Raw genomic sequence first — 23,308 nt, 5'->3', positions numbered from 1 at the left:
CACACACACCACACACACACACACACACACACACACACACACACACACACACACACACACACACACACACACAGACACACACACACACACACACACACACACACACACACACACACACACACACACACACACACACACACAGCGCCATTGGGACAGAGTGTGCATTGTACACTAAAGTAACACAATCTCATCCGACACTGAAGAACCTCACGGGAGAATAAGCCGAGTTGACATTTGCCAACACAATGGCTGTGTGTTTCCCTGTGTGTGTGGCATGCATACGGATAAGCATGTGCTGGGTAATTGCATGCGCGCAAATGCTTTTTATGTGTGCAACATTGTGTTGATACGTTTACTTGCCAATATGTATGCATTTATCTAGAATCCTGGATGCTTTGATGTATCGTGTACGAATGTGATCATGTTTCCTTCGATTTTTGTGTGGAAATCGATATAACACGTAATGTAATTACTGTGTTGAGGCCATTGACGGCAGTTTCATGTGAAAAGTAGAAATGTAATTAGAACAGAACACAGCTGACTGAATGGGTACAGTACAATGGTGCAACCACAAATTCAAAGAAACGGTTTCACGAGTGATTGCTGTCAACCTGAAATCACACAATAACAAAAAGGGGAAAGGGAGGAGAAAGTGGGGGATGACAAACAGGAAGTGGTGTCTGTTACAAATTATGCTTATTGGACAGAGAAACCTAAGCTGTGATGTATAATTGCCCTCAGTGTCAGAAGCACATCAAGAAATGTGACTGAGATGAGGTGTTTTGGGGATTTTTACAACTGCCACTATATAAGTGATCCTTCTAAATAGAACTCAATAAAACCTTCATTTAATATGTTAACCCTGTAACTCAGTGGTGTAAGAAGTGTCTTTTTTATATATGAGCGCACCAGCTTTTTTTTACACATATTATTGTAAAAAGGGATCAGTCGTTTCAACATATACCAGAAAAGAAGATTATTTTATCTTATTCTCTTCTCAAACTGTCCTATCATGGCTACTGTAATTCACTACTGCTTCTGACTGTTAAACAAGTCCAGTGTGTGCTTCGGGCACTGATTTACATTCATCAAATGATGCCGGTGTGTGTTGCACTTATAACACTTTTATTTTGTTGATCTTTTTTATACCTCCACACCGGCAATAGTCATTATTCAGCACCTTAACTCTCAAGCAGATGGAGAGATTGTCACAATATTTCACCTTCGGTTTGATGTTGAATTAGTGATTCCCACCTTGAAGCTGTGGTAATTGTTTATTTTTTTGTTTTGCTGGAACATGTAGAGAATTACAGAGCAGGGTCTCAATTATTGATGCAAGAAGGAAAACCTCTCAGAGAACCTCTGTCAGATACCATGTGATAGATGTGAAAACACTGGCTTTTGTATTCTGACAGTATTGGAATAGTATAAGTATAAATGTATACTAGCCACCAATGCCAATAAATAAATAATGCTGCCAATAATTAATGAATCATGATAAAGGAAGATCCTGGCATATTTAGGGGACTGCTATCTCTAAGTGTTTGAAAGAAGGTGCAGCCTGATTGAATTTAGGACACTGTTAGCCTTTGGTGATTTAGGATGCTTACCTGGTTTTACTAAGACTTTAGTAATGGTGTTCTCCAGGCTTTCAGGTTAGTAGTAAGTTCCAATGGAATAAATGAGCAGGAGTAAAAGGGGGTCTATTCATTTATCAGTTTTGAAGACATGTATTGAAAAACGATCAGGCCCTGAAGCCTTTCCCACTGTTCCCGATACTGATCTCCATGATTAGACTTTACTGCTTTTCTTTAATTGCATTCACATTCATGTGTAAGCCAGTTCACGAAGAAATATACGTACATTTGTAAGTAAAAATCGTAATCTGTGTCCATGTCTCTGGTCGTGTAATCGCTCACTGACACTACACAGACACATGGAAACATCCTCTGACATGCTCGTTTGATATGGCTTTTAAAAGATCTGAATTGCAGCCAAACAAGCTGCACTCTAAGAGCCCACTCATTGTGTCCTTTCATGTCCGAATGAAACAAAAAGAAAGAAGAAACTACCCCAAAAAAAAGCAAAAAAGCCAAACACAACAACTCTCTGCCAAAACCACAAACAGTGTGTCATCTTTGCAGTTTACTTTAAGAGCTGAGGGAGTGTGCCTCTGCTGTCTAATGGGCTCTAATGTGTGGATAAACACTACAAGACTTCTTGCAGATTCCTTGATCTAATTATGAGGAGAGAAAATTTCCATTCGAGCCAAATTTTCTACATAGGGGCTGCGCAAAGAAAGACCAGGGAATAATCACTGTGTGGAACATCCATTATGACAGTGCTGGTTTATGGGGGACGTCTTAATTAGAGCTAAATTGCTAATCATACAAAAAAAAGCTGTAGTTTTTTTTTCACTTTCAGATACTTGGGGAAAAAAACAACAGAAGGTAAAGCGAGAACAGAAACATACAAATTGGCCGACAAGGCTGAAAGAAACAATTACCAGGCACAGTACAAAGAGTTGGTAGAAGAGACATATGCTCTGTATTAAAGAGGGACAGCTCTGATCCAAGTATTTGAAGGAACAACAAATTAACACAGTGAATCAAATGCAACTACAAACGGTGGTAAACCCAGGGAGATAAACAGGGAGAGCAAAAGTGAGGATTCAACAAATATTGGAGGAGAGGTGAGAAGACAGGACTAAATGAACGAGGGGATTGTGTGGATGTGATTAAAACAGAGATAAACAAAAATGACAACAACAGAGGACCAGACAGCTAGCCACACACAAAATAAAAAGAGAGAGCGGGTCTGATTTACAAACTCGGGCGTCCTTTCTCAAGTACACGCTCTGCGGCAAACAGGCTGCCTCATTGCCACTGACAGAACGGCCTGTGTGTGCGAACGCTCTGGAGAGTCCCTCACACACAGTCCTATAAATACACAGACACACACACACCTAGGTAAGTCAGAGTGATTTAAGAAGGCCCTTTCCTGCAGCCGCAGTTTTTATTGGGCAGTGAAGAAAACAGTGATGTGGTAATGGCCAATTTTTCATAGAAGAGATATTTAAATCCCTAAAACATCCTTCTACAAGTTGGCTATTTACTTTCTCAGTCATTTTTCTACAGGGAAGAAGAGGGTGGCGGTAGACGTTTGTTTCCCTAAAACAAAGTAATCATAAAAAACACCACCAGCCTTATGTAAAGAAAGAACCCCTGCCCTCATGTACACAGCATGGCTCTGCAGTCATGCTCCTACACAATTGATTCTCATGGTGGCCGTTGGGTATTGAAACCCAAAAGTTTCCTGTTTCTTCACAGTGGCAATCATAGATCGAAAAGTTTTAGAATGTAAATTCTTTATATTTTGTGACTCCCACTTCATCTGTGAAAATCATATGGTTATAATAAGTATCATATGAGGTGTGAAAAGTTGAGTAAACATTTCAAACACGAAACAGTAAACACAAAGCCACAAAATGCAAGCAAAACTCAAAAAAAACTTTTACTTGTCTCGCAAAAATCTAAAAATTATTCCAAAACAATTGTATCTTTGCTAAAAGCCAAATGCTGGTGTCTAACAAAACAAGGCATTGACTGTGAATGACAATGGGTTAACATTTCTATAAAATGGGGGTTCCCGATTTGAAAAGCGTTTAACCAGATGAACAGTGATTTAAGTTTTTAGAGAATGGGATTTAGTGTTTTGGCAATTTAGAAAAGTTGTATTAGAGATACAATAACAGGAGAGTAAACCCACCCACATGGTTTTCTAAATCCTATTTGAAAGACAACTGAATACATTTTTTACATATTTAAGCTGTTGACTGTACATAAAGATAAACATGACCTTTCCTTTTTCTTTCTCAAAGATGGTTTCTGACATTGTAGGTATTCTCATCACACTGATTTGTGATGTGAATGCTCTTTTTTCCAGTAAGTTTGGTCTTGATAGTTATTTGTTGTTCTAAAAATGATTGACAGCTGAGATTGACTTGCAATAGCGTGAGCCAATGTATCGACCTCACTGCTGCAGCTCCATCCCCTGATCACTACCATGCAGACTCTGGCTGCAATCGTTATAAACAATGCCAGATGAAAGCATACATATCAAGGATATTGTAGATACTGTATATATTTTGGCTTCATTTCTGGATAGTGGGAAGAAATGGAGATGCGTCGTCAATCTTCATATACAGTCTGCGATTTACGCCCAATGTGACGGAGCGTTGTGACGGAGCAATAAACCTCCTAGCATAAATTTCATCTCACCTCTTCAACCATAATTATAACCATGAACGTCCTTTAGTTCTGAGGCAGTATTGGCAATACATCATGACTCTAGATCACGGCTATACGCTGGTTTGCATTTGGTTCTGAATTTGAAGGTGTGATAAAAAGAGTCATAAACAGGCTGAGAAACATGAAGCCCACACTCAGAAATCCCTCAAAGCTCGATCTATCATTTCCTCTGCTCTTGCCCAGAAAGCATCATTGAATATTTACAGACGAGGTGTGCAGTGCTGAGTCTCCCACATCAACAAAAGGCACTTTGCTGGATAAATCGCCAACAAACAATCCAACAAAGGGTGCAACTGAAGTCTGGGCCTGGTGTCTCAAAAGTCATAGCATACTGTATCCTGACTCGCTGGATTTCATCAATACACAATTCCCCTTAGGAAGTGGTTCTCTTGTACAGCCTGTAGAAACATCCTCACTTCCCACTTCCTCTCTTCATCACTTTTTGGTGTAGTCTTCCATCTTCATCTCGCCCCTCTTCCCCTGCCTCTCCTTTCCCCCACACAACTCTGCCAATTTCTAGCTGCTGTCTCACTCCGCACCTCACCTTCCTTCCTTGGTTTTTATGAGAAATGGAGCTTACAGTGTATCGCACAGGAAGCACATTAAAATGGAAAAGAATACAGTAGCAGTAAATTTCATATAAACCAGGAGTGTAATTCTGCTGAAGTAAGAAAAGTAGAGGACAGGAAAAGTAAAGAAAAAAGTAAACAACGTCAATGGTGAAAATTAATCCTGTGTGACTTGACAGTGTAGGAAAGACCACACAAAACTGAACTGAGACATTACACAGCATTGTGCATTGTTTACAGTACTGATGGTGACATACTGTATGTGTCATGACAGCTATTACAGTAACTGAATCTAATAAACTATATGAAAGGACCTAGAGAATGGCAGGAAACTAGACAGGCTTGAGTTGTCAACATGGGCATTGTCTCGTTTATGTAAATTCAGTAAGTTTAGCCAATATTTGACTGTCTGTTCTTTGTCCTGACAATTCAGTTGTTTTTTTTTAGTGCAAGCTGGATAAACTGCATTCAACTGTGAGGGTAATGGAATTTAACAGTAGGCAAGTTGATTTCCAGTCAAATTTGAAAGTATGAAAAAGTGGAGGGAAAGTGTAGTCAGTGTAGTCACTAAGCTTGGTTCTCCCCTTGCATCACACCCTCTTGACCTCGCCTCTCTCATCCCTCACCTTCTCCTCCACTCTGTCCTTGCTTTTGTCCCTTCCTCTCTCTTCTTTACTTATGTAACTTGGTGCTTGCCAGCAGCAAGCAGGGCTGAATAGACCCTGACAGCCAGAGGATTGATGGCACACTACTGCAGTCTGGAGACCACACATAGAGACACAGGGGAGAGAGAGAGGGAGCGAGAAGGAAAGATTTTTTTTTCTTTTTACTGTTTTCAGTGGAGACAGTTATGGTTCGGTTGGGCCTGAGATGATGAAAATAGAGGGAGATGGAATAAGAGAAGACCACAGTTGTTAGGTTGCTAAAGCTGTCAATCCATGCCACACTGCAGCAAACTGCCAACCAGCTGCCTGGGTGTCACATCCCGGACCTTTACCCTGGAGGCACACCCCCCGAGGCAGGACACTAATGTGATGCACTGCACAGCTAATCGGCTCACAGTGTTACCAATCTCCGGCCCTGTCACTGAACTACTGGAAAATTATCCACATTAGGCCGACGTTATATTGAGTAACAGCAGCCGAACACAGTAACTTGCTGCAAACCACAAGTATGAGGCAGGGTTGTGTTCGTCTGTAGCTCTATAAATATTTAGACTTACAATATCTCCGTCAGAGTAACTCCACTGCATATCAATGTGGCCGAAGGCTTGAATACATTACAATGTCTGAGACTGAGTCGTCTCTTGCCTTTTTCACTACAAAGAAAAGTCCCGAAAGAAAACAAACTTATTTACCGCAAACGCCTCTAGGAAATGTTTGAATCAAATCAAATTGACAGCGAATAAACCAGCACATGCAACCACACATGCACTTGGGTTCAGCACGGAGCCTCAGCTCAACCTGGTGACTGCTGGAGGGACACATTGACTTGATGCCACTGTCATGTTCCAGATCTTCCATCAGCTTTGATGTGCAAGAGCAAACAAACATAACGATGTGCTGTCTATAGGATTCAGATTCACAGCACTTTATTCACACAGGGTATCTCCATCCTCTGCTTAGCACCTGTGGAGAGCAGGATCAATGCGGCAAATACCGTATAATCATAATGCAAATGTGTCCACAAAGTCCTCCATTGACTTCCAGTGACTTTCTGAACAGCAGGTAACTACTGTTCATTGAAGGACGACTACAGATACTGATACAAATGGCACTAAGGGAAACGCTGATGTTTTTATCTTTTCATGAAAGAACTGGAGGAATAAAACTTTGAGTTAATTTTTGACTGTTTGAATTTACCTACTGTCTTGAGTGTGTCGTATAGACTCAGCAACTAATTGGCAGCTAATATCATGCTGCCTAGCAACAGCACGATGCCTTCCACTGATAAAACACCTCAGTTAGATGAGGATCACAGCTGCAGGCGACAAAAGCACCAGGTCTCACCCCGATTTTGAGGCTTCCAATGAGATCACGTCTCAAGACAGCAGTTGCTGAACGTTTGTGTCATTCTTGGTTCATAGTCACTATTCGTGATTGTCTATGTTGAGCAGTGTATAGCCCCGGGACTTCAAATTCGGCCCAGAGAGAAAAAGGCAGGCTGGTAAGTATTGAAGCCGGTGCCATTCTGTGGCCAGGAGGCCTAATGAGGTTTCTTGAGCAGCTCAGCTGGGCGTGTATTCTGAGAGCCTGCATTGCTCATCAACCACCATCCCCAACAGGGTTGGGTGTGCACAAGTGTATGCATGTGTCCTTGTGTGTGTGTGTGTGTGTGTGTGTGTGTGTGTGTGTGTGTGTGTGTGTGCGCACAAGTGTGTAATCATGGTGAAATTCATCGACCACCAGCCTGGGCCAATATGCTTGGTGAACATTGCCAGAACCACAAGCTAAGGGAGAAGAAAAGGAGAAAAAAGCTAGATGAATGACTGAGTAAAGATGATGGAAAGAAATGAGAGTGACTTAAGGAGTGGAGAGTTGTGTGGATAATGGTGAAGTAGAAAAATGGAGAGGAGGAGATCTACAGGAAAAAGCAGAGTAAAGATGTTAGAGGGGGAGAAAAGATGAAAGACTAAGAGAAAAGACAAACCGAATAACAGGGAAAGATTGGTTCAAAGAAATAAGGTGAGGGGATGACCCACAGGTAACAGAGAAGTAAAACAACAAAGGAAGAGAGGATAGCAAGAGGGTAGAAACACGGCTGCATGGGCACATATTTAGGAAAAGGTGAAAAAACAGACCGGAACTTACAGCAGATGAAAGAAAGACATAATTAATCATCCAGTCAAAGATAGGGTAAGCTACTGCGGGAGCCAAGAATATCAAATTAAAGCCTTGCAGTGATATCTAAAGAAACAACTATTTTCCTTCCCAATAGAAACCATGAGCACCAGTAGCCGGGGGTATAATTGTACACAGTTGTATCAGTCAGACTGAAGAGAAGGTTTGTCAGGGACCCATACAAGCTAGAACCACCACCACATCCAGGACATAAAATCTGCCAACAATGACTCTATATCTACCTTTACAATTGAATCCATCAACAACAAGACACACATCCATACCACATGAGTTCTACATTGGTTAAATTTGTATTTGTCACTCTTCTTTTGCAGTTAGAAAAATTGAATTTGGGTTTTCCTCTCTAGGGGAGTGCTGCCACGCTGATTTGTATCATCTGATTTCCTACCTTAAGACATGCAGGTCAGGTGAAGAGGAGGCGGAACAGAGACTCTACACGGCATGAAGGTGTGAACATGTTTGCCTGTCAATGTGTATTAGCCCTGTGAAAGACAGGTACGCAGTCCAGGTGGAACCTACATCTAACCCTCAATGTGCTAGAAGATGGTTGCAACCCTGAACATGTGTTAATCAATAGATGGATGTTTTGCGTGTTCCGCTACAAACAAACACACATTTGCGTACACACCAACACGTGAGACAACCAATCTTTCATTCTGCACTTCAACTGGAACCAGAGTGACTCCTGCACCTGGCTGCTCCACCTGGTGTCAACACAGTCCCCGCTGGTGCTGTTTAATTATTGTAGAAGCTGTGATATATGCTCAGCATTGCTCTCTGCCTGACATGCTCCTATAAGCGGTCACTAGCACCCATCATCTATTTGCATACAACCATTCCTCTGGATTACAAAATGCTGCTCCATCAGTGCTTCAGAAAAGTCATCAAACACTAAATCATCTATTTGGCTCTTGACTTGTGTTGACAGAACTGCTTTATCAAGGGTTAACCTCACAATGAGAAACCCTGGCCGCACCTAGTTGGACACTTGTCAGTAGCATTCCCTTGGCTTGGCTTTCCTTGCCCAGATGGCAGTATACCTTGGATTGTACCATCGTTGTCAGGCTACCACTGTTGGCTTTCTCCATCTTCCAACAGTCTTACCCTCCAAGCTGCAGGGGCAGGGAAGCTGTACTGTCCAACTCCATTTCCAAGACTTTCACTGTCACCTCAGATTGCTTGCACGCATGCCCATTAATCACTTACTACTGCACTCCTCTGCAACTTCTCTCAACTGTTAAACTCTGGCAATACAATGATTCCATCTGTCCGTCTGTGTGAATCCATCTTTTTACTTGAATCATTTCCAACGGACACAGCCACCATCTCCTCCCAAACACCGACAGTGGTTCAAAAGCATGACAACTTTTGGATTCTATAACTGGTACACACTTAATATCAACTGAACCCCTGTATTTTCATTCTCCATGGGTACAAGCCTGTGAATTGATTAACACTTTTACAGGTAGTAAGAAAAAACTAAATTTTCTATTAACAGAGCTTGAAGTTTTTTCCTATAAGGTATGTATTGATATATGTATGAGTTATAAGCTCTTTTTAAATACTATTTTAGGAGAAATGTATATTCCTAAATGCTTTTTCCAAAGTCATCCATATATTGATATATGCGGCAAGAGTTGAGACTTGTAGTAGCTTTAAAATTCCTGATTGTATAATAACATGCTAATTGGGATGTTAAGTAGATTTGAAGACCAGGCAGCTGTGTGAGATCTTTGTGAGCATTCTGGTTATTGTCAGTGTGTGTTTTCTTTCAGCGGTTTATGGTATTTTTGTGTAATAAACAACATTGTTTGGATCATTGGGTTAATGCAGATAATAGTAGGTCTAAAGACAACATATAAATTATAGGGACGGCTTGACGGCTTGAGTTAGATAAGACAGGTTGACTTACAGTGAGGAAAACAAAAAAGATTGTGGCTATGGCTGTGTCAGCGTGATACATCATGTGGAAGGGATCAGGAAGTGTTGCAGGAATAGTGGCTGAGTGTGATGATAACATTTTTATGATGATGTGTACATTTACATATACAGGCAGCGTGTGTGAGTGTGTGTGTGTGTGTGAGACAGACAGAGTAGTGGGGCATGTGACACAATTGTGAGCACTAATGAAGCAGGAAGCCGATGGTCGCCAAAAATATTTTCGGCTGTCTGGGTATATAAAAGCCTTCCTCACCACCATCAGTGCACCGACGACGATTACACACACTCATGCTGTTATGTGCTTATAGTGCAGCAAGTGTGCCCGCATACACACACAGAAGTATGCACCAAGCCCTATAACCAACACACAATCTCACTAAAAAACACACAAACACACGCACAAAAGTATGCACCAAGCCATATTAATGACAAAAATACGCATGCACACGCGCACACACACACACGCACCCTACTCTACCCTCCTGTCAGTCGGTGCAGATGATAATCTATTTACCCCGGTTTCTCATCTTGTTCTGTGTATCAGCTTAGGAGAGCTAAATAAATTCAGAAGTGAAGAAAAGAGGAGAGAAAAGGAGAGAAGAAGAAGCCTAAGGAGGAAGAAGAAATACGATTTGTTTTCCCATCAGATGTCTGGGAGGCCTGTTGGTAATGCTGCAGTTGCCACCTGTGTCATCACACTGAACATACTCGACTGCCCTGCTGCACCTCCACCCCACTAAACAAGACAGAGAGAAGATGGGCGAGAAGAAAGTTACCCCATGATGCATCCATCAAGATAATTAACACCATCTGCTCTGATGGATCAACTTAGTGCTATGGAGATGTTGCTGAAAATGTGTTTGCAGGTTATCACAGTTCTGCCTTCTCGTCTCTCTTCCTTTGAGCTAAATGGCAGAATTGTTTTGCTGTACCTGCTGTGTTTTAGAGGTAGTGTTTTTGTAAGCCATCTCTGGGAACCGGAGATATATATATATAAATATTACATTTTATTCTTTGTTCCTTTCTTTGTGTGTGCGATGACAGGGAACACACTGCTGCTGCTTTTACAGAGAGTGACATGAGCTGATTGTGAGTGAGCCTGTCTTGTGGGCTCGCATTCTGCAGCAGCAGGGGGCTCACAGAACGTAACAAGCCCCATTCGGTCAGTAAGATCCAGACAAGTGACTATTTGTCGAGCCAGTAAACAGAGGACAATGTCAACAGTTGTAAAGGGACCGTTTTACCAGGGAGAGAGTAGCATCTATTTAAACTGGTCACTGATATCGCTGGATATCGTGTTATATTGAAATCGAAATTTTACCCAGCTGTGAGTACTTCATTATAACTGAGGGGCAGCTTAAACAGAAATTGCTAAACCTTTTGTAAATCAGAAACCAGAATATCTGTGTAGATGCCCGTAAAGGAATGAGCAGAGCTATTTCAACAGGAAAGGAAGTGTTTAACTGATAGACTGCATATATAGATGGACGGCATGACAACTCGTCATAAGTGAAGCCAAACCAGCTTGAGCACTTCCTGGTGGCTGGCTGCATTACAGGTCATAGATAAAATGTAACATTCAGTAAGAAAATAGAAGGAAGTTCTTATCACTTAGATGTTTGTCTATGTTATTTTTTCTCTAACTTATCTCTAGTAATTGACATGGTTGATGGCTGAAACTGACTCGTGGTTGGTCTAGTGCGTGTATTGGAGTGGCAGGAAGTGTAGATGCATCGTCCATCTTAATATTTAGTAACATCACTTTAGACAAGAGAATTGACTTAAGTTATGTGCATTTAATCATAACCAACTTTTATCAAATACAGCCCGAGTATATTCTCACTTTGAAATTGAAATAGAATGTTTTTTATTTCTCTGTATTGATATATCTCACAGTTCTGAGCTCTCCAAACAAAGACACTGACAGTTTCACTGCGTTGCAATCAGGCAAACATGACAACTGCAAATATGTATTCATGCGCTGCAGTGAAACACAGTATAATTGCCTGAGCGTTAAAACACATTGACTTATTTAACTACTGACTGACAGAGTCTATACTCAGGTTTGCTCTTGTGTGGATGCACGACAAACCATTTCCTTTAAGAAACAAGTTGTTTGGGCCAACATTCCCTTCTCTGCTTCTTTGTGTGGGTGGACAAAACAAAAAATACAGTACTAAAAGTGCAGCCTCATTATTTAGGCAGTCCATCACACTATCTGTGTCAACAGAAACAGCAGAGCAGTTAAAGCAGCTGACAGGTAAACCAGCTGCGCAGCCGTCATCACTAACTGTTGGTGGTTCAGAGGATGCTTGGCTGGGAGGAATGTCTCAATTTGCAAAAGTAGACACAGTTTCCTGTGTAAAGGTGAGGAGAAAATGGAGACCTTATGAGAGACCACAGGAGCTTTATTACCCTGAACCTAACACATAAACACTTACCCATGATGCCTCTGTTGTTAAGACAGATGCTGCAGATTGGCATAATGTCTCAGAATGAGGAGCAGCTCAACAGTGGCACACAAGCAACAATCAATTCACCGAAAAAGGTACGAGCACAGCCGCAGCATCATAAAAAGAAATGATTCAATGCAACCGTCTTTTTGAGATTTGAGGTTCATGGTCGACTTTTGTGTCTGTAAACACAAACTCTGAGCTGAGGAAGTGGCTGTCGTACAGATCCTGGAAGGAACCCAGAAAGACATAATATCTTTCCAAATGAGACACATTTTCCAAATGAGGTTGGACACGGGAAATGAGTTTGCGAAAGTTAGTTTGTTCTAATTATGTTTTAATGAACTATTTTACTTGTGAATAATTGAATCTTTTCTCATAGAAAAAAAAGCCACGGAGATCATTAGCCTACATTCTACATTGGTATTGTCATTGTTGCTGCACTGTGTCCTATTTTTAGCCTTGTTATCGGCAGATACATTGAAAGGCGTCATTTAAATCATTGAACATTGTGTGGCAGTTAGGTTGATCGCAGACAGAGCAACCAGTCAACGCCTCTGGGAAGATTATCTGCAGAGAACCACAGAACAGTAAAAAAAAAAATATGGTTTAAAAATATAACACAACTTAATTTAAGCAGAAATCAGAAGAGAGTATTTAAATAATATCTGTGATGTTGTCAACTGCACTCCTGGTAGTCCTGTCGAATGTGCTGCTTGCCTGCACAAATGGGTTTGTGTCTCTTATCAGAGAGTGTAAGTGCATCCACCAGAAAGTGTACTGTCTCGTATCTCAGAGTAGCTGAAGGGGCTTTCTGTCCGTCTTTTGCCAACTCTCCGAAAAATGAGGAGGAACAGCGGAGAGAACCCAAGATGAGGAAAGAGGCAGACGGCCAACACAAAGAGAGAAAACAGTCAAAGAACATGAAAGAGAACAAATGTACTTCTATGAAAGAGAAACAACCAAAGAAGGTTGGAAAGACACGTACAAAAAAAAAGATTAATTCTGTGATTAATTATCTTCATTGTATCCTATGAAAAGCGCTGAGGAAACAGAACTGTAGGAAGCGGTGTATTACAAAAGAAACCTGATTCACATTCACACACACATACATACACAATCAAGCAAAGCTGGAAAAGGTTTATGAAAGTTGCAGTAGCGAATCTGAGAATTCATTAAAATTCACTGGAATTTGCGAGGACAGGGCCAGAATAACAGACTTTCCACAGAGGTCGACCGCCTCTCGGGTCACAAGGTCACTCAATACACACTGTGCAGGGGAAACACTTTCACTCGGCACAGTGAGTTTTTTTTTTTTATCTTTCATGAAAACAAGTTAGGCCCATATTTGATTTTTGATGAGACTGCCCCGAGTTTATAAAAGCTTTACAAATTTGGTATGTGAAGGGAAAAAATAGCCCCTAGCACAGAAAAACAATTTCCTATAGTGACAACCGCGCTCGAACAAAACACACACAAACACATAAAACACTCAGACACAAACCCGCACGTTTCTCTAATAAACAGTGTGAGTGCCATTGTGCCTGATTATCCCCGGGAGTATTACCAAATTGACTTTGCAATGGAAACTGTTAATCATCACGTAGGGTTGCATGTCCATATGCACAGAGACACGTGAGACGGGTGCAGCAGGATGGAGCCACACCAGCGGTAAGAATAAAGGCCTTATTATAAAAGGAACAGTTCATTACTTAGGGGAATTATGATTATCTGAAATCGATGACAAGGTAGAGGAGACATCTAATGGTTGCCTGGCAACCTCATACATGGAGACGACAGCTAAAAACAAGATCAATTTAAGTCTTTCTATGAACTTTTTCATAATTTGAATCAAAGACCTAACCTATGATTGAACTACACACAAAAAGTGAAAATACACACGTTATGTCCATTAGACTTCACCTACTGAGTTTGAACACACAGCCCTGTTTGTTTCATGAGCACTTCCAGGCAACAACTTAACAAAATAAGTTAACAAATAAACTTTCACTAGCAGCGTTAGTCTAATGCACCAACTTACCCAGAAACAGACAACAAAACGGAACCAATGATTCTTCTTCTTCTGTGACATGCTTTTAAATAATTAAGACCCATCCAATTAGCAGTTAAGACAATTCAATACTTCTTCAATTGAACTCAAGATGTTTCTTCTGTTAAATACTCCAGCCCTTTTTTTTTTCACCTCTGTTTTTGTTTTAATTAAGCAAACAGGAGTATGTGAATTAAAGAGCTGGTTATGCTCTGGAAGGCAGGTTTACCTTTTTATAAAGTCGATTCCCTGGGCTGAGCTAAACAGCTGCTGGGGTTAACTTCATGTTCAGAATTCAAATTGTATAGATCTTTACATCTAACTTGAAGCAAGAAATCCACACACATGAATAAACACAAACACACACACACACACACACACACACACACACACACACACACACACACACACACACACACACACACACACACACACACACACACACACACACACACACACACACACACACACACACACACACACACACACACACACACAATTACATTAATGAAGAGACTTATTCACATTCACAAACTAATTTTTCTGTTGACAAGTGACAACAACACAAAGAAACAAACACTGTAACCAAAGCATGAGTGTGTGTGTTTGTGTGTTTGTGTCCTGCTTAGAGGAAGAAAACAGAGAGACCCAATATCAAATTTTATGTTGTGACTAAATATTCATCTGCAATATTTGTCCCTGAAATATTCCATCTTAGTGTTTGCTTTGAGTTTGCATGTGTGTGCATGTGTGTGCGCGTGCATGCCTGGTTGTTACTATTTTGCCTCTAGGACGAACCGGAATTTGCAGATTCGAAAAGAATAGCTTATCAATATTCATGCAAGTTTATCCTTTCATTAATGTTGCAGCAAATTGTCTCAGATCAAACTCACAGCTTGTATCTGTGTCCACGCTGGTGTATCAGACAGATAGAGAGAGGGGGAAGAAAAGCGAGTGGGAGAAAGAGAGGGAGGAAGAATTATCAGAAGAGGATGGTGAGAACAAAGAGAGGGCTAGAACTGCTCCAGATGGCCCTATGTTTCCAGCAGATGAAAAGGAGACTTTGAAAAAGAAAAAGAAAGAAGGGAAAAGATCATACAGATGAGGGGAGGAGACAAATAAAGGAGGAGGTCAAGAAACAAAAGAGGAAAGGGAGAGTTTGATAAACAGGGAGGAAGAGAGACTGAGCAAGGATGAAGTACAGAAGAAAGGAGAGTTAAGTTCTAAAGGTATCTGTCCTACTTTGGTTTGACTAATGAACCCAAAATGTCCTGAATCTGTCCTGAATCACCGGAGGCCCAGTTAGACCACCCTGCGCTCAGTGTAAGTGTGTGTGTGTGTTTGTGTGTGTGTGTGTGTGTTCCCTCTGGCATGTGTGTGAGTGTGTATACTGAAAGTGTGATTGATTTAATATGCTGTCTGCTGTTTATTGAAGTTGTGTGTATGTGATCTCACTGTGTATTATGAAACACTGTCCCTTCAAGACATTTAGCACATACCAACATGTGTTAGACAGCAACAGACATACACACACACACACACACACACACACACATACACGCACAGACACGCACGGGCACACGCACAGACTTTGCAGGACCATGTATCACCTGACATCACGTTGTTGTACGACCTACAAGGGTATATTTATGCCTGGAGTGCAATGCAGACACTCACTCACTCAAACACACATTCGCACTCACACTCTCTCACACTCACAAACACACAAACCACAGTAGCAGGATCATACAATTTCGAGGGAGAAAAAAACAAAAAACAAACACCCTTGCACACAACACAAATACAGAGCTACGTTGTTTTCCCCCTGCATAATAGTGATAATACAACCACAGCTTCCAGCTTCCCAGTCAAATCTCACATCAGCATTTATATGTACATGCTCTGAATCCTCTAAATAAACCATCCCCAGCGCCTTGACATGTTTCTGCATGTGTGTGTTCATGCCTCCTAATCTCTATCCTCCTGGCACTCCAAGCATGATTAGCCATGTTCAAAGGGGATGACTATGAGTTAATGAGAGTCATGTAATTGGCTTCCATGTGCGAGATGAGGATGTGCAGCTCAGAGTCAGAGTCAAGTTTTGCATCTCATTTGAAACAAGATGCCAAACTGAGACTATGGTGGAAGAAGCTTGTGTTATTGGCCTGGTTTCCACAGTTCGTGCTGTGAACCAAGTCAACATAATAAACTGATATCATCTCTGACATGCTGTTTGCTATATTTTCTTCCAGCTCTGGTCCTTTTTTGTTGGGAAAAATGGTAAATCTGTGTATGGTTTGTAGAAGATCTGTTATTTCTGTGCTGTGCACTGTGATGAAGTTTTGCTGCTGACAAAGAAACAAAAGGAAAAACTCATTTAAAAAATCCAATAACGGAACAAGGTGTAAGCCCCTGTATTATATTTACTCTTCAAAAACAGGGTTTGTTATTTGCTGGTCTAATTAGGGAAGTGTTTTCAGAAAAAAATATATTTAGGTTTAACCATAATAAAGATTCAATTCCTACTGGGAAAAAAATCCATGTCTACGAGCTTTAAAAATAAATTCCAGGACGTAAGAATGGATTAAATTTGATACCCATCCGCATTTCAGCCATATAAGGAGAGGTAGATGAGCAGACAGATAACTTATTATTTAGTATTTACGAATTTACTATTCAAATTACTAAATTTTAAATCGACTGAAGTTAATGCTTGGAAGTGTATGAAGTTGACCTGCATTTCAACTTTCTATCAAGCACAATTTTGAGCATTTAGGGTTTGTGTTTGGATGATTTATTTTTTAAACGGATATTTTTTCCCTTCGGTTTTATAAAGGAATTTCAGTCCATGACGACCTTAGTTTTACAAAATATCTTCATCCAGAAAAGAACACAAAAACGACAAACGCCCAAATGATTAACTTGTGATGTCATAGTTTCATCAATGCTCCGTTTCACATGTACACACCGGAGTGTTTGAAAAACTGAACTTCGTTGACTTAGAACAACACTTGTGTGTGGATGAGAGGCTCGAACACAGAGGTACAATTTTGCTAAATATCCACATTAGTGTGGACAAGGCAATCTCTAAATGGAACCTCTGGCTCCAAAGTCACTTTGTCTCCTTTTGTGTCTACTTGCTGTGTTTTTCACGTGTTCCCTCTGCTGGCATCCCACCACTTCTCTCCACCGACTCAAGCACACCTGTTTTGATCGTCTCCCCTCTCGCTTCACACACACACAAACACACTCATACACATGTAGATGCAACAGGAATTCAAAAGCACCAAGCCTATTTTCTTTGCTACTCTTCTCTCCTCCACACTTCTCTTTCCAATGCTATAGTTTAACTCCCATGGCCTTTACTCCAACTCGCGAAGATGAAGCTCAAGCTAATTGCTTTTTTAATAGCGTGGAACATGGTTTATTGTGGGTCTGTTCCCCCCATGTGTATTTGGTTTAATGTGTGTTCAAACTGTGAAGCTATAGACTGATATGATTACAGTGACCTGTACAAAACGCTATTTGAAGTTGCTGTAAAGCTTCATTGTGATATTCACTAGATTTATTTAAATGCTTGCCACAGAGTGAAGGAGGGGGAAATATCATTTTTTTTCCCTCTTCCTATTTGTTTGTAATTTTTTAATTTAACTCTTGGGGATTTCTGTGTGGCAGAGAAGAATGAAGAGAATAATAATAATAATGTGAATGGTTTTCTGGGTTGTTACAACTCTGTAGGGCGATATAAAGTCAGTTAGTAGTCTTAACGGACCTGCCCACAGAAAGGGGAATAATAGGCAAAGTCGAGAACTCAAACCTTAGCACAGACATTTCAGAGTAAAGCATAAAGTATTAATGCGGGTTTCAAGATAAAAACTCAAAACGACGGGGGAAAAAAATGGTTTGTAGCAGCATGTATTGCAATGCAGAGTTCTGATACAGGCCTCTCTTCAAAGGCAAATGGCCTTTCATCTCAGCACACTGAATCTCACCAGTACTTGTTCACATGCCTGTGCAGTGCCTAGAAAAAGTATTCATCCCCCTTCGGACCTTTTCCCCTTTTGTTAACAAAATTGAAATCACAGAAGATTTAATTAGGCCATTTTTTGAACACTGCTTTAACCGAATGGTGTTTTCATGCGCTGAAAACAAATCCATACAAATTATTCTAATTTCAGAACAAATATAAATCAAGTCACAGAAGTAATTTTCTCACTTTGCCATAGTTCAAGTTGAGAGTCGAGCTTGGCTGGAAATTGTGTGCTTATGACTTTTTGTACAGGCTCAAATAATGGAGGGGCATTTTCAAAACCTAATAGGTGAAACACAGCTAAAAGACGGATTAATATGATAATGTTAGCTTAATCTCTTTAGGTAATAAAACCCATCCAGTCCAAATAAGGGAATTACATTTGCATTAAATAATTTAAATAACCTCTGTGTGTGTATGTGTGTGCTGCGGATGTGCAACACCTTCACACATAAGTTACAGAGATGATTTGCTGCATCACATTACCCGATTTCTATCAGTTATTTCTGACAGTTGTTATTCCATCAGTTTCTCACACACACACACACGCACGCACGCACGCAGACACACACACACACACACACACACACACACACACTTGCTACCTTTCCGTCACTCTACCCCGTTCTTCGATTACGAGCAATCTACAACCAGACTCGCTGCTTTAATCGTTTTGGATGGTGAAAAGATTAAATTCCATTTTGCCAAGCGATACACAGTAACACAGTTATATACGGACCTGAGATAAAGTAACACCCTCTCAGACATAGATGTGCAAATGTAAACAAACATGCAACATTCAAAGCCAATGGCTACTCGAAGCAGGAAGGTTCTCATTAAGACTTTCACCATGATCCAAGTCATGCCACATTCAGTTAACTGTTGATAAAGCCTGCTCAGGTTTTACATTGAAATGAGAAAGCCAATTCAGATGATTGACAGCTGAGTGGCTCAGCATTAGGAAAGTGAAACCCAGATCACGGCTTCTTTTAATGGCCACTAACTGCTTTCAGTTTCCTCCAGTCTTGTATAGTGTCCCTACTGAGAAAAGTTTCGGGTTTAACTGTTGTTGCTTAAATTGGTTTGACCTCTCTTCAGTTGCAACATGAATAGATGTAGCACACAAAAAAAGTTTTTAAGCCAACAGCCGTTCATCAGAGGTGAGGAAACGACTCGAAATATGAAAGGTGCTGAGGAAGTCAAGCTCCTGGTTATGTGCAACAACATAATTGTGGGAAAACGGTCACAGCTATTTGTTTGTCTGGGTTTTTCTGCCGCATTTGCAAATGTGTGTCACAGCCAACAGTAATCAATGAAAACATGCCTCTTGCTGCAATCATTACTGACATGGACTTGGAGGAATATTCAATTTTCTGGTCATTTTGCAATCTTTGAACAGATCGAGAGAATGTACCAGAGCCAACATTTAAAGTGATAAACACATCCAATTACCACTGAATTCCTTAAGGACCTGCAAAGTACTGTAACAGCACATCCCGTCGGTTCTGCCACTGTTTCTTTCGCTGTAAAATGACACAAAAATAGCGCCTTCCAGTGCCTGTTGGAGACAGTCGTTCTCTGGGCCTTCAGATTAAATGCCTCAGAGAATTTTACAAGCAGCGTGTGCTCTTACTAAAGAGACTCCACTTTCCTTTCTGCTGGTGCCCATGACAACTCGAGATTTTCCAGACTCTGTCCCAATTCTCCTGCTCTTTCTAAATACGTGTCCTAAATTCTCTTCCTTCCAGACAAACTGTGTGTCCTAAATTACCTGCATCGCACTCATGCTATATCTAGTTAGAATTACCAGCTCAGTGTGTGTGTACGCCTTTGCCAACCTGTCATGCTGAAGTTGTCCGTAGTGAAGTCCTTAAAGGAATTCAACAAACAGTATTAAGTGATTTTGCAGAATATTATAATGTCACAGAGAATCTGATTATTGATCGTCTGGATAAAATTACTTTATAATTGTATCTTATTAAATGTTTATGTGGAATTATTATTATTTGTGCTATTATCTGTAAAGTAAATACATTTTCTAGTGGCAGAAATGTAACAGTGTTTTTAAATGTGTCATATTTTTATAGGTGGATTCGTGTATTGTTTGGTCTAAAAAAAATCAGATCACCAACATAACAAAAGAAAATTAAAAAAGCAAAAGATCTTGAAAGTGGAGAAGCTGGAGGAGGTTCTTAGGCGTTCACTCACCTTAAATAACTACTCCTGGCAATTTCGTGTCCATCAAATAATCAATTCATCGAGTGGTTAACGGGATAAGGCATGGCTCTTTAGCTCCAAGTCAGTACTTATGCAACTGGAATATATTTATGCAAATAGAGATAATCATCGCTTCATGCAAAATCATAAAAGCCAATTTGGTATTACAAGCAAGCCGGACTAAACACATTAAAACACCTGGATGTTTAACAACACAACAGGCTCTTGCAGATTTACAGCTCAAAGGTATGTAACATGTCAGCGTCTCGTACCCACACCTCTGTCCCCCCCCCCACGACCCTGCTCATAAACGCTTGTCTGTCTTTCTCTGGTCTACTCTCGCTCTAATCCGTTTCTCATTCCCTTTAGCCTCATCCTAATTAATACCCTCTTCCTACCTGCTTCGCTTCTCGCTCTCTCTTCACCCTCATCCGTCCATCCATCACCCAAGCTGGCCTGCCCAGGTCATTACCCACTGTGATGATGGTTTTGTTACTCTAATTAGCCTAATTATAGCTGCCAGTTATAACCTGGTACTCTGCGGGGACCTTGTGATCCTACTGTGAAACTCCCTGACCTTGGCCATGGAGTGTGAGCACACGGGTGACCTGAACACAGCACTAGGCTCACATGGTTCCTTTCTTCACTTGATTATTACTTTATTTGTTAAGCCTTTTGTTTTTATGGGTTCTATTACATTATATTACATTACATGTCATTTAGTTGACGCTTTTGTCCAAAGCGACTTACATTTATAGTACACTCAACATTTATGAGGGGCCATTTAGGGGTTCAGTATCTTGCCAAGGACACTGAGGCGTGCAGATGGGAAAGAGTGGGATTCGAACCGGCAACCTTCTTGATGCAGAACACACGCTCTGTCCCCTAGGCCACGCTCTCTATTATAACCTAAACTACTGATGTGATCCTTTTTCTTTTCCACCAAGTTTTACTTTGTTCGACATTTCTGTCGTTTAAAATTTAAAAGGTCTTTCTAGCCTTATTGTTTCATTATTTCTATTTCTATGACTATAGTGGGTGTAAATTGTGAATGATCCACTTGATTCCCTTTCATTTCCCCTATAGAACTCTATTAGGAAACTTAACACACCCTCTGCAGTTGTAGAGGAGGCTCCTGGGTGACAATAGGTGTGAACAACTTATCGTATTTAGTCAAGTACAAACTTTGCTTTATCTAAAACAATTCAGGTGATGGTAATTTCTGTTGTTCTCTTCTTGTTGTCTCTATTTTTGGACATACTGGTAAATGTGTCTGGCTGTACTATCTATTTAACTCGCTACTAAGGTGAAAATAACAACAATTACAATATTCAAGCTAAACCTCATTGATCTGAAAGGTAGAAACAAGACAGGGCAGTGTGTCATGTTTTACTCTCCATGCCTGCTAAATGCACACAGATTTGTTTTTGGTGTTTTGAATGGAATATAAAAGGGGGGCTGTTGGTAATTTGGTGAAAATTGGGTCTTTGGCTTTGTGCTAAAAACTCCTGACTCTGCAGCTGGTCAGTTTTGTGACACAAATGTGCAGCGATTATATAATAAAGCTGAATGAGAGTAAATACTTTGATTAAACATTCTCTAACTAGCCGACATAATTATATCACACTAAAGTGTAATGCAATTATAGCAGGAATGACGGTAATTCAGTATTTTAGACTGTATGAAAGGCTCATCTTTCAGTCTAACAGCCATGGTAGTAGCAGGCACGATATGTGAGTTGCATACACAATCTCGTCATTATCTTTTGGCTGTACATTTGTCCCCCTGCATTTGCAATGTACAACACTACACTTCTCACATTTGAATGTTAGTTTGTTCTGCAGAAAAATTGTCATTCGCTGAGCTGGGTTATACCTCTGCAGCAGTTTTTTTCAGTGCAGCTATTCAAAATGTATGAGAGGAGTAATGTGACCCGCTGAGAGGCTAATAACTAATCAGCTCAGCCCGTATATACAGTAAATCTATGAGATGCACAAAGCACAGGGCTCTGCATCAAGTACAACACTCAGACACACCCTCGTTGTCCTTGTGCACATGACTGAGAGCTTTGGCTGATCTTTGTGATTGAGTGCCTTGAATATATATTTATCACTCGAACAGGGTTTTACAGACATGTCTATATTATCCTGTCTGGATTTTAAAGCTTGAATTCTAATTTCTGAACAACCAGTTAAAGTGGTATTCCATGACTGTCTGTTCTATTCTTTTCAATTCTATTCACTTTCTATTCATTTGCTGGCTCTTTTCTCTTTAGTTCATCGTGCTACATGCTATAATTATGATTGAGTAAATGTTTTATTACCTAACATTGGCTCAGATTTATGTGTTTGTGAGGTTATTCTTTTTGAGGTCGTATTTTATGATGACATATGTGATATATCTGCTTGATTTGTGAGCCTGACTGTATGCATGTGAGACCTGGGCCCATCTCTTCCCCGTATCAGTCTTCATCAAGAAGCTGTCTTTGTTAATGTCCGTCATCTGTCCCCCTTTCACTTTGCCTTTATTATTTTCACTCTTCCTCAAACCCATGGCAAACACCCACTGACTCACTGGCCCTCCTTCCTTCTTGCTCTTTGTATGTGCCCCTTAAGAACCCCCCTCCGTCCATCCGTCTCTCCCAGGCATCTTTCTGCTTTAATGAAACAGATGTCCCTTCATTAATAAAGACCTGAGCGAGCACAATAACGGATTAATGAACAAGCCTTCGTGAGAGAAGGAGGGAGATGGATATTTCATAGAGATAATATGTGATGTGTACAGTATGTGTGTGTGGTGTGAGACCAACCAGAACATATTGCACAACGACACTTATTTAAATAAATTTCCCGGCTGTTACTAAATGTTGTCGAAACA

General features: G+C 40.5%; 1 protein-coding gene across 1 annotated transcript in view; it reads right to left on the bottom strand.

Annotated features, from left to right (window-relative positions):
- The window catches only part of ccser1 (coiled-coil serine-rich protein 1), a 112,261-nt gene that overhangs the window by 6,957 nt on the left and 81,996 nt on the right, over positions 1 to 23,308 (bottom strand). The window lies entirely within an intron of this gene.

The sequence above is a fragment of the Platichthys flesus genome, chromosome 3, assembly GCF_949316205.1.
Source record: "Platichthys flesus chromosome 3, fPlaFle2.1, whole genome shotgun sequence".
NCBI lineage: Eukaryota > Metazoa > Chordata > Actinopteri > Pleuronectiformes > Pleuronectidae > Platichthys > Platichthys flesus.
This window is presented reverse-complemented; position numbering and strand designations above follow the sequence as displayed.